The sequence below is a fragment of the Zea mays genome, chromosome 2 (genome assembly GCF_902167145.1).
Source record: "Zea mays cultivar B73 chromosome 2, Zm-B73-REFERENCE-NAM-5.0, whole genome shotgun sequence".
Lineage (NCBI taxonomy): Eukaryota > Viridiplantae > Streptophyta > Magnoliopsida > Poales > Poaceae > Zea > Zea mays.
Genome location: NC_050097.1, coordinates 228,492,690 through 228,503,862, shown reverse-complemented (window position 1 = coordinate 228,503,862; position 11,173 = coordinate 228,492,690). Strand labels below are relative to the sequence as shown.

Below are 11,173 nucleotides of genomic sequence, written 5' to 3'. Positions count from 1 at the left end.
AGTGATCACCCTATTAGATTGAAAAAGTCGGTGACTTGCATCGGGCTTAGTTCTTACTTCGGGAACAAAATAATTTGTGAGATTTATTGCTTCTCGAAGGATGTTGATAGTGCATGTCCTTTTGGTTTGTCCACCTCCACAAAAAGGCAGGGGCATGTGTTGAGCACCAAAATAGGAATCTAAACGGTTCACGGTAGCGGAACGGACGGTCTGCGAGTGAACAGAATCAGTTAGGGTTCCTGATTTATCGCGAGATTTGTTTGGGAGCCAACTTATAACGGATCCATACCCCCCTTATATTACGACCGATTGACGCACCCACAATGGATCCAATTAAAACTATTTATCAAATTAACCTTATTTGCATTGTTCTTCCTATGCATCAGAAATAGGAGTAATCTAGCCTTAATATTAGTTTTCCTCGACTTATAACTTTATCACTAGGCGACTCTACGCCGTCTACGGATGCCCCGGATGGCCTATCAATCTCAAAGCACCCCTAAAGTTCTTCTCCCTGATCGGTCCCTCCTGGAGGACGAGTTTTATGGTTCTTCGCGAAGAAGAAGACCCACTGCGCACGCATGGACCGTCGGCCCAGAGCGTTGACCATTGGGCACGTGAGCAAAGGAGACTCGCTCCTGCAGCAAGGTCGTGGATCGTCTGGCCATAGGCCACAAACCATCTGTGCTCTTGCAGAGAGCACCGTCAGTGGTTCATTCTAATCTTTGGTACCAAATCGGCGCCAAATAGGCATATTTTACTTTTTTTAGGGGCGACAAGAAAATGTGTAAATAATGTCATGATGTATTAGACACGATACAGTTCTCCAATGTAATGCCTCATTAAAAAAACCATACCCTTCATGTTAAGTTTCCCTAGTAAACAGTCCTTTTAGTTATAAAAAGATATACACTAATATCACTCTTAAATATTGATTTAAGGAGTTTTAAAAAAATGCTTCTCCAACAGTGATGCAAAAACCATCCTAAACTTACAAACAACCTAAATTCTCTTAAAACCTCAATACATCTGGCAACAATGTAGACAGCTCCTGAAATCCACATCAGTCAATTCCATCTCGAATATTTGATTTTGCGCCATCCTTGTCCAGCTTCACGCCCTGCTCTCCCTCCTCGTTCCTCCACCGTTCTATGAGGGTGTTTGATTTCTTTAATCTCATTAGTTTATTATCATATTATTGTAATCTTGATTTCTTTAATGTGTTTCACATTTACCTCATGCTAAGTACCATTCTGCTGCAAACTTGTGGGCGGCAGTTCTTGTGGTGTTGATGAAGATGTGCCTATGTGACAATAAGATGCTGTCTGCAAGTCACAAGCAAAGGTTAGTACCTGGGAAAGTTGCAAGCACACCGGTCGGCGTATGTCTTTGCTTGTCGTCCTAGTCTTTTGCCTCATGCACTCATCAGTGTTCGATTGTGACGCATGTGTAATAATTTATGTTGCCTGGCCAATAGGGAGCAGGGTGGGGATGACGTATGAGGAAGAATAAGAAAAAGTTCAGAAAGCAACAGCCTACGGTTTCTTTATCTTTACTTGCGCATCACTGAACCATACAACCGGCAACTGCACGTGCCTTCTCTTTTCTGGGCAATCGGGCACTTCTCATGAATTCCTGCTCCCCATATTGAAATGATAATAAATAAGGATTCAAACCATAATTGTTAGCTCCAAACCAATATTCACATCTACCTATTTAATACTCTATACTCAAATATAAATGGAAACCATAAAGCACTTTGCTAGTACCAATTATGTATGAGATTGGTTTGGGTCCGTGACAACTTTTGAAGAATGGTTTGAGGTTCGATATTTGGTATGGATGCTTGATTACACTAGTGCTCTGTTTGGATGTAAGTATTCAGGTGCAGGAATTGAAATGGTGGAGGAATTCCAAAGCTGAGGGGAAATGGAAATGGTCTGCAATTCCATTGTTGGTGTTTGGATGAGCATGTAACGGCAGTTGGAATCATAATGTAGCGTCCAATTCCAATTCTTGTTTGGGTGTGCAGTTGATTGAAATGTACAAAACACAGTGAGAAAAAAATCTTCCGATTGACAGTGAGCAGCACAAAAATGATTGTACATGACATGTTATTTGGGAATTACCATGACAACAGCAGCTAATATTTTTAAAATAGTTCTTGCCAACAACAATATTCTAAAAATAAATATCTACAGCAACTAATATCTTATAGCATGGAGGAGAAAGCAAGTGAACATTCAGATCACTCAGATCACAAATAAATACTACAATACCTGTGACAATACAACATGACGATAACTAGTTAATATTTTAACAAGTTCTTAACTACTACATTGTAGCAAAAGCAAAGTCTTTCTCCACTAACTAACTAGGAGAACAAGTTTTAACTAGCATCCTGGAGTAGCAAAAGACTATGTTGTCTCCACATACTTCACTTCCTCTCATTCTCAAACAGCAGCCAATCTTTCCTCATTTCCATTGGGAGCTCCATAAGAGCTTCAAATATGCGATCATCACGGCTTAGCAGCATACCATAAGATCGTAGCATGTCTTCACGAGGTAAATCAGGAATTTCTTGAAGCGCTGCAAGGATCTTAGACGGAGCCGTCTTCTTTGGCAATTCTAAAGGTGCATTGGACTGCATAGCCTCCTGAAATGAAGCTTTCATATCAGTAAGTACACCCATAATTGCATCACCAGTTCGCTGCTTCTTTGGAGCTAACACCGGAGAGTTTTCATTGGCATTTGTAGGACTGTCATTCACCACATCTTGACCACTTTCAGTCCCTGTCTTGGCACCTTCACCATTGGCATGGTCTTTGGAGTATATAGTGCAGATTGCATCCCAGTTCTTCACCACTTGTAGCATGCTGCTCCTTTGTTAGCCTGTACAATGGACAAATAATCACACAACTACAAAAATAAAAAAATGTTATCATGTAAAGACAAAATAGAAGGTATAAAAAAGAGAGACATATGTACACATACCTCCACATATCTAAACCAAACATCTTCGCTGTCCATAGAAAGTCTATTGTTCTCCCAATCCCACCCAAAGCCACTCTGCGATAGTATCTTGCTAATGATTTCATAGTGCTTATCAAAGGTCTTGCACCTTGCCGAAATATTATCCTTTGTGATATCCACATTGCACTTATCCTTCACATTTCTTATGGCAGCATTGTAGACATGTGGCTTCCAACCATTTTGACCACGGTCTCCATTATTGTGATGCTCCACAAGAACTTCCAAAAGAGCTAGATCCATCGCATCTGTCCATGTGAGGTAAGTACGACTACCCCTCTTTGCTTTCAGTTCAGCCATGGCGCTAAAATAACGAGATAAATTGTAGAATGAGATTGATGTGATGCATGAATATATAAAAAGGTAGATAATATTATATATCAATTCCAACCCCTAATATCTGATGCATGTACAAAAGAAGGGGCAGCAGGTTGCATCTTATGACCACAAAAGTTAGGGACAACAAGGTATTACGCAAAAGACCCCAACTAAGAAGCTTGGTAGTCAGCAAACATATCATTAGCTAGATGGTCTCTAAAGATGTTCCATTCAGTAGCGACTTGGACTGTTCTTATCAAGTTAGCATCATCTATCACCTCGGTTGGCAAAGCAGCTATCTCACTGTCCACTTCTTGCAATAATAGATCATCCATCTCATGTTGCCTATCTCTTGCGAAGTTGTGTAAGACACAACAGGCATTAATAATGCGAATCTGTGCAAAGATTAATATGATGTCAAATTAAACTAGGTAAGTTCTGAATTAAACTAGTAAAGACACATCATATGAGTATTTTATACCTGGTCCTTTATGTCAAAGAAACTTTGTTCACGCAAAATAGCCCATTTTTTCTTCCACAAGCCAAAGGTTCTCTCTACCACATTTCTAGCACGAGCATGACGCAAGTTAAATAGCTCTTTTGGAGTTTGGGGCTGCTGTTGACTTGTAGCCCACTCATTCAAATGATAGCGGGTTGATCTATACGGAGCTAGAAAACCAGGACCATTTGTATATCCAGCATCAACTAAATAATATTTGCCTAATATTAAGGCAAATCATTAGCTAAGACAAACAAAAAACAAGAAGAAAAAATTCTAGAAAAAAGAGTCGTACCCTTTGGTACAACAAAAGCATCTTGACGACCAATTCTCATTGCATCACGTAAAACTCTTGAGTCAGAAGCTGAACCCTCCCAACCAGGCAGCACATATAAAAATTTCATATTCCAATCACACACACCTAACATGTTAGTTGTGATTTGCTCCTTTCTATTTATGTACCTTCCTTGGTCAGGTATGTTAACACACACATCGACATGGCAACCATCTAGTGCCCCAAGAGTATTATCAAACCACTTCCATTTATAATCTTCGGGGGGCTGAACCGAAGAATCAGGAAGCTTGATGAACTCTTTAGATAGAGATAGAATAGCTGTCAATACATCAGCAAAGAACCTACTAATAGTCTCTAGAGACCGCTTGTAAGTTCCACGAAGCAGCCTCATTTTCAGACCATGGCCAACAATAAGCAAGAACATTGCAACCCTTTCTTCAACTTTACTGTGCACACTATCACAAAGGCCACACTTCTCACGTAACATGGCGCACAAGTCATGGAAATTCCTTTTAGTTAGACGCAACTCATCATAGCATGTTACCTCGGATGCATCATATAATTCTTTGAGTAAATATCTTCTAAGTATATGGCGATGCTCATCATTACTAAAACAGTGTAGCTCCCTTGGTCTCCTCCCGGTATGCATGTATGCTAGCGTAGCAACAATGGTTTTGAAATAAATTTCTGCCAACGCAAGCCTTCTTCTCTTCCTTCTTTCATTTTCTTGAGTTACGTATGAATGCAAATCTAGTGCTTGTTCTGACATGATTCAACTACGAGGCACAATATTGTTTGATTGTTAACACACAATGCAAATCTAGTGCATGGAGCAGATCTACTCCAGGGTGTCACCGATGAACCCCATCTCGTTCCCTCCACCTCAGCTTCCTGGCGGGGAAATCACCAGTCACGAATGGGAGGGGAAGCCGTGAGTGGTGGTTGGAGGGCTAAGGAATAGAGGTCGGAGGGGAAGCACGCGAATGGCGGCCGGAGAGGAAGCTGAGAGGGAGTGAGGTACCTGCTAGCGTCGCGTGGCCTAGGAGAAGTCGCGGGAGACGCGGCCTAGGAGAAGTCGCCTCCCGCGTGCCGCTCTGGATTTTTCCCGCAGCCTGGACCTTTCTCCCGCGCGTCGAAGGGGTACGCAAAGCACTTATTAGGGAGGCGTACGACTCAATTCTTGCGAAAACAAAGCGAGCGAGCTCGGAATTGTGGGCGCGTGCGCGTAGGCGGAAGCGAATACCGTGCAGTATTCACTCATGATTCCGTGGAGCCAATTCTGACTATGTCCAAACGCTGGTATTGGCTCTGACAAATTCTGTTTCCTGATTCCAGCTCCCAATTCTAACATCCAAACGTAGTGTAGTAGAAAAGAGCTCAAAGCCTGCGGCACGTTCAACTTTTCACTGGCGGTTTCCGTTATCAAACGTCAGTGAAAGAAACAGGTGGGTCCGGCTTTAAAAACCGCCAGTGGAAACCTATTTCCACTGGCGGTTATCTTAACACAACCGCCAGTGGAAATGGGATGTTTCCACTGGCGGTTGTGTAACACCAACCGCCAGTGAAAATTGATTTCCACTGGCGGTTATCTTAACTTAACCGCCAGTGGAAACATCCTATTTCCACTGGCGGTTGTGTTAAGATAACCGCCAGTGGAAATCAATTTCCACTGGCGGTTTTTAAAGCCAACCGCCAGTGAACTGTCTGTTATAAATACCCCTCTTCTTCCCCCGACAGTGAACTGTATGCTCGCAGCCAACTTCCATTGGAGGCGATTTTGGAGGTCCAGATTTCACAAAATACATGGGGAGAGGTTTTGATCTTCATTTTTTGGAAGATTGCTAAGAAAGGTTGGTTTATGTTGCTAATGTCAATTTTTATTCATTTTTGCTCAATTTTAGCCACATTTTGGATCTAGGGTTTCACCATTTGAGAGAAAGTGTATAGCTAGGTTATTTTCTCTATTCCCTCAAATAAAGTTGTTTAATATGGTTAGATTTTGTCTATCCTCTCTCCTTTTTCATGTTTAGTTCTCAAATCAGTTTATCCATGACATATTAAGTTGTTTAATGAATGGTTCATGTGTTGTGTGGAGAGAGAAGAAGATAGGTTTGGTAATTAAGATTGTTTTTATTAGTTGCTATGAAAGGTTGGTTTAATTATGTTTTAATTGCCAATTATTGTTCATCTTTGCTCAATTTTGGAACTAGGCCTTCACCATGTGTTAGAGAGAAGAGTATGGCTAGGAAAGTTTGGTTTTATGTTCCTCTTGCCAATTTTTGTTCATTTTCCTTAAATTTAGCCACATTTTGGATATAGGGTTTCACCCCTTCATCCTTCCCGACAAGAACTATAGCTTGTAGCCCAACTTCCATTGGAGGGCCAGATTTCACAAAATACAAGGGGGGAGGTTTTTATCTTTATTTTTTGGAAGAAGGTTGCTAAGAAAGGTTGGTTCTTGTGTGTTTATGTTACTTTTTTACAGGTGGTGATGGAGAGGACATCCTGGATGTATAACTTATCAAGGCTAGATCCATCATACATATCCGAGGTCCATAGGTTTATTGATGTCGCTACGAACCATGCTTGGAGAACAAAGACAAAACACATATATTGTCCATGCATGGACTGGAAAAATGCTGCTGTATTTAATGACACAGAACAAATCATATCTCATCTGGTATGCCGAGGATTTATGAAGGATTACACAATTTGGACAAAGCATGGAGAGGGTAGCTCTTCGCCTTATACGACTGGAAACCCTGAGAACATCGACGACAGATTTCAGTTCGTTCACGAGACACACCAACCTCTTCCACAGAGCGAACATGTAGTGCAAAATGTTACTGATCATGGTTACGCTGGAGGAAATGAACATGATAGACCTCATGTTCTGCCAAGTGTTATGGATGAGGAAGATGCAGAGTTGCTAGAGGCAATGTTGCGTCGTCATACAGATCAATCGATGTTCTTAATGAAAGGTATGGAGTCCCTGAAGAAGGCAGCAGAAGAGCCTTTGTACGACGAGTCTAAGGGTTGTACCAAAGAGTTCACGACGCTCCGGTCTGTGCTAAAGCTGTTGATGTTAAAAGCTAGATATGGTGTGTCTGATGCTGGCTTCGATGCGTTCTTAAGTATTATCGTAGACATGCTTCCAAAGGAGAACAAAGTGCCTGCTAACACGTACTATGCAAAGAAACTAATCAGTCCGCTCACTATGGGTGTGGAGAAGATCCACGCGTGTAGAAATCATTGTATCCTTTATCGAGGTGATGATTATAAAGACTTGGAGAGCTACCCAAAGTGCGGTGCAAGTAGGTACAAGACGAATAAAGACTATCGAGAGGAAGAGTGTGTTGCATCCGTGTCTAAAGGGAAGAAGCGAAAGAAAGCCCAAAAAAAGACTTCAAAATCCACGAGCAAAGAAAAAGAAGTAGACTATTATGCGCTCAAAAAGATTCCTGCTTTGGTGATGTGGTACCTCTCCGTCGTCGATCGATTGAGGTGTTTGTTCGCTAATCCTGAGGATGCCAGACTTATGAGCTGGCATGCTTCTGATGAGCACAAAAACGATGGGAAGCTTCGACATCCAGCCGATGGGAAGCAGTGGCAAGATTTCAATGACAACCACCGAGACTTTGCCGATGAACCAAGAAATGTTAGGTTCGCACTGAGTACTGATGGAATGAACCCATTTGCTGAGAGGAGCAGCAAGCATAGCACATGGCCGGTGATCCTCACCATATACAACCTTCCTCCATGGTTGATGCAAAAACGGAAGTACATTTTGCTAACCATCCTTATTTCTGGACCTACACAACCTGGAGTTGATATGGATGTATTTTTGGAGCCCTTAATGGAGGATATGAAAATATTGTGGGAAACGGGTGTTCAAATGTTGGATGAGTATCGTAAAGGTTCATTCACGCTGAGAGCAATTCTTTTTGTTACGATCAACGATTACCCTGCTCTCTTCACATTATTAGGCCAGTTTAAGGGAAAGGTTGGTTGCACAGTATGTATTGATGGAATTGCTTACGTATCCCTTGCTGCATCTAAGAAGATAGTTTACATGAGGCACAGACGCTTTTTATTGGAAGGACACAGGTACCGCATGCGAAAGATGGATAAGTACTTCGACAATAATGGTGAACTACATTCTACTGCTCCATCGGGTAACAATAGAGGTCATAGAGTTTTTGAAATAGTCAGGAATATCAAGTTTGTTTTCGGGAAGAAGACAAAAGACAGAAAAACAAGGAAGGATGCCAAACCAGCTCCGGGGGCTATATTCAAGAAGAAGTCTATTTTCTTCGAGTACTTGCCTTACTGGAAAGAGTTAGATGTGCGGCATGCGATCGATGGTATGCACGTTCAGAAGAACATGTTTGAAAGCATAATGGGCACCTTGCTAGACATAAAGGGCAAAACAAAAGAAGGGCTCAATTCACGCATGGACTTGGTAGATTTAGGCATAAAAAAGGAACTACATCCCGTTCTTCAAGAAAATGGGAAGTACCATCTCCCAGCAGCAAGCTACAATCTCAATGTAGATGAGAAACATGCGATGTGTGTTTGGCTCAAGAATTTGAAAGTCCCATCCGGATTCTGCTCTAGCATATGGAGTATTGTGTCAATGAAAGACCTGACAATCACCAACTACAACTCACATGATTGCCATGTCATGCTGACTACATTCCTACCTATTGCCATCAGGGCTATAAATCCTTTGTTTTTAAAGATGGCAATCACACGGTTGTGCTACTTTTTCAACAGGATTTCACAAAAGGTAATTGGCCGTGATGAGTTGGCATCTCTTCAGGAATTCGCAGTGGAGACAATATCACAGTTTGAGATGTGTTTCCCTCCATCGTTCTTTGATATTATGGTGCACCTTGTGGTGCACTTGGTGCCACAAATAGAGGCATTGGGTCCTATGTACTTGCATGAAATGTGGACGTATGAGCGTTTCATGTCAATACTGAATGGCTATGTATCAACCTGTGCTCGTCCCGAGGCATCCATGATAGAGGGGTACTGTACCGAAGAGGCCATTGAGTCCGGAGGTCCATTCTGCAATAGTATCCTAAAAGACCAGGTTGCAATAGGTCTGCCTCCGTCACGACACGAGGGTAGACTGTATGGAAGCGGGAGGATGGGACGGAAATCTTTCATCCCACCGGATTATGATATAGTACTTGAGGCACATCAGAGCATCCTACATCAGCTAACGATAATGGAGCCATTTATCCAACAACACATCAATGAGCTTCGCGAGCAAAATCCTGGGCATACGGATGATTGGGTAATGAAGCAACATAAGCAGCGGTTCAACACATGGCTAATGGTGAAGGACATTCCACGTGGAGAAACAATAGAAGAACAAACCATCAAGGGCTTGGCATCTGGACCATCACGCCAGGTCACAACATGGCAAACCTATGACATTAGTGGATTCACATTTTGTACCAAGTCCAAGGACAAAAAGAGCATGTCACAAAACAGTGGTGTTCGATGCGAGGCCATAGATGATGAAACTGGTGAGATTATTACATATTTTGGCTTTATTGAGGACATATGGGAACTAGACTATGGTACATTTCAGATCTTGGTTTTCCGATGTCAATGGGTTGAAGACAAACATGTCACGGTAGACAACTATGGGGTCAGAGTTCTTGATCTAAGTAAGGTAGGTTACAAAGATGACCCATGGATCCTTGCTAATCGTGCTGCACAGGTCTTCTATGCTGAACAGATCATTTCTAACAATGAGAAGAAAAGCACCGACAAACCAAAGCATGTAGTTTTTCCTGGAAAACAACAAGCTATAGGAGTTGATGGTGTATCTGATTTAGAGGATTTTAACCAGTTCAACGACATGTCTCTTTTCAGAGACCATCCAACCAAGATAAGGAACGTTGAGCGAAGCATCCCACGCAATTCGTTGCCCTGGGTACGCCACGATGGACAAGGCAGAACAATAGCTTCCTAGATTATATACTTGTCATGTAATTGATTATTGTTAGGACTTGTCATGTAATTGATTATTGTTAGCGACAAACCGAAGCATGTAATTGTCTTCATTCAATTTTCGTGGCTACCATTTATAATTTTACATGACTTTCTATTGACTTTATAGAGAGGAGTGAGGTAAATGGAGAGAGAGGAGAGGGAGAGAGAGAGGAGAGAGAGGAGAGGAAGAGGAGAGAGAGGATGGAGAGAGAGGAGAGAGAGAGGATGGAGAGAGAGGAGAGAGAGGGGATGGAGAGAGAGGATGGAGAGGGAGAGGGGAGAGAGAGTGGAGAGGAGAGAGAGGATGGAAAGAGAGGAGAGGTAGAGGGAGAGAGAGGATGGAGAGAGAGAGGAGAGAGAGAGAGGGGATGGAGAGAGGTAAATGTAATATATAAAACGTATACTTAATGTAATATATAAAAACTATACTAATTAAATATATAAAAACTATACTAAACAATATATAAAAGTATACTTAATATAATATATAAAAAGTGAAGTAAAACAATCTATAAAAAACTATGTTAAATAATAATAAAAAACAATTTCTACTGGCGGTTGTCATAGAGAACCGCCAGTAGAAATGGCTTCCACAGGCTGTAGAAGCCATTTCTACTGGCGGTTCTCTATGACAACCGCCAATAGAAATAATTTCTACTGGCGGTTCTCGTTGTCAACCGCCAGTAGAAATTATTTCTACTGGCGGTTCTCGTTATCAACCGCCAGTAGAAATGGCGCCTATATAAAGGGTGGCGCGCGGGAGCCGAAAAATTTACAAGTCCCCTGGCGCCAGTTCACTTCAAGACGCCGTCAGGCTGCTGGATTTCGACCCCGAGGGTTTCGCCGGCGATCGTCCCCGCGCCCGTCCCCACGCCGCCATCCCCGCCCCGCGCCCCCGCACCGCCGTCAGGTTTCTTTCTCTTTCTATTTCCCCTCTGCCGCCGTACCGCCGCCGTCTACCGCGCCGGCAGCCGCCGCCGTCTACCGCGCCGGCAGCCGCCGCCGCCGCGTTTAGTAAA

General features: G+C 42.5%; 1 long non-coding RNA gene across 1 annotated transcript; it reads right to left on the bottom strand.

The window, feature by feature from the left end:
- Positions 1 to 2,865: 2,865 nt before the first annotated feature.
- On the bottom strand, positions 2,866 to 5,242 carry LOC103648008 (uncharacterized). Its single transcript, XR_002267742.1, has 3 exons — positions 5,164 to 5,242; positions 2,995 to 3,334; positions 2,866 to 2,892 (listed from the first exon to the last, which is right to left on the bottom strand). It is a non-coding gene; the product is annotated as an uncharacterized lncRNA (long non-coding RNA).
- Positions 5,243 to 11,173: the final 5,931 nt, after the last annotated feature.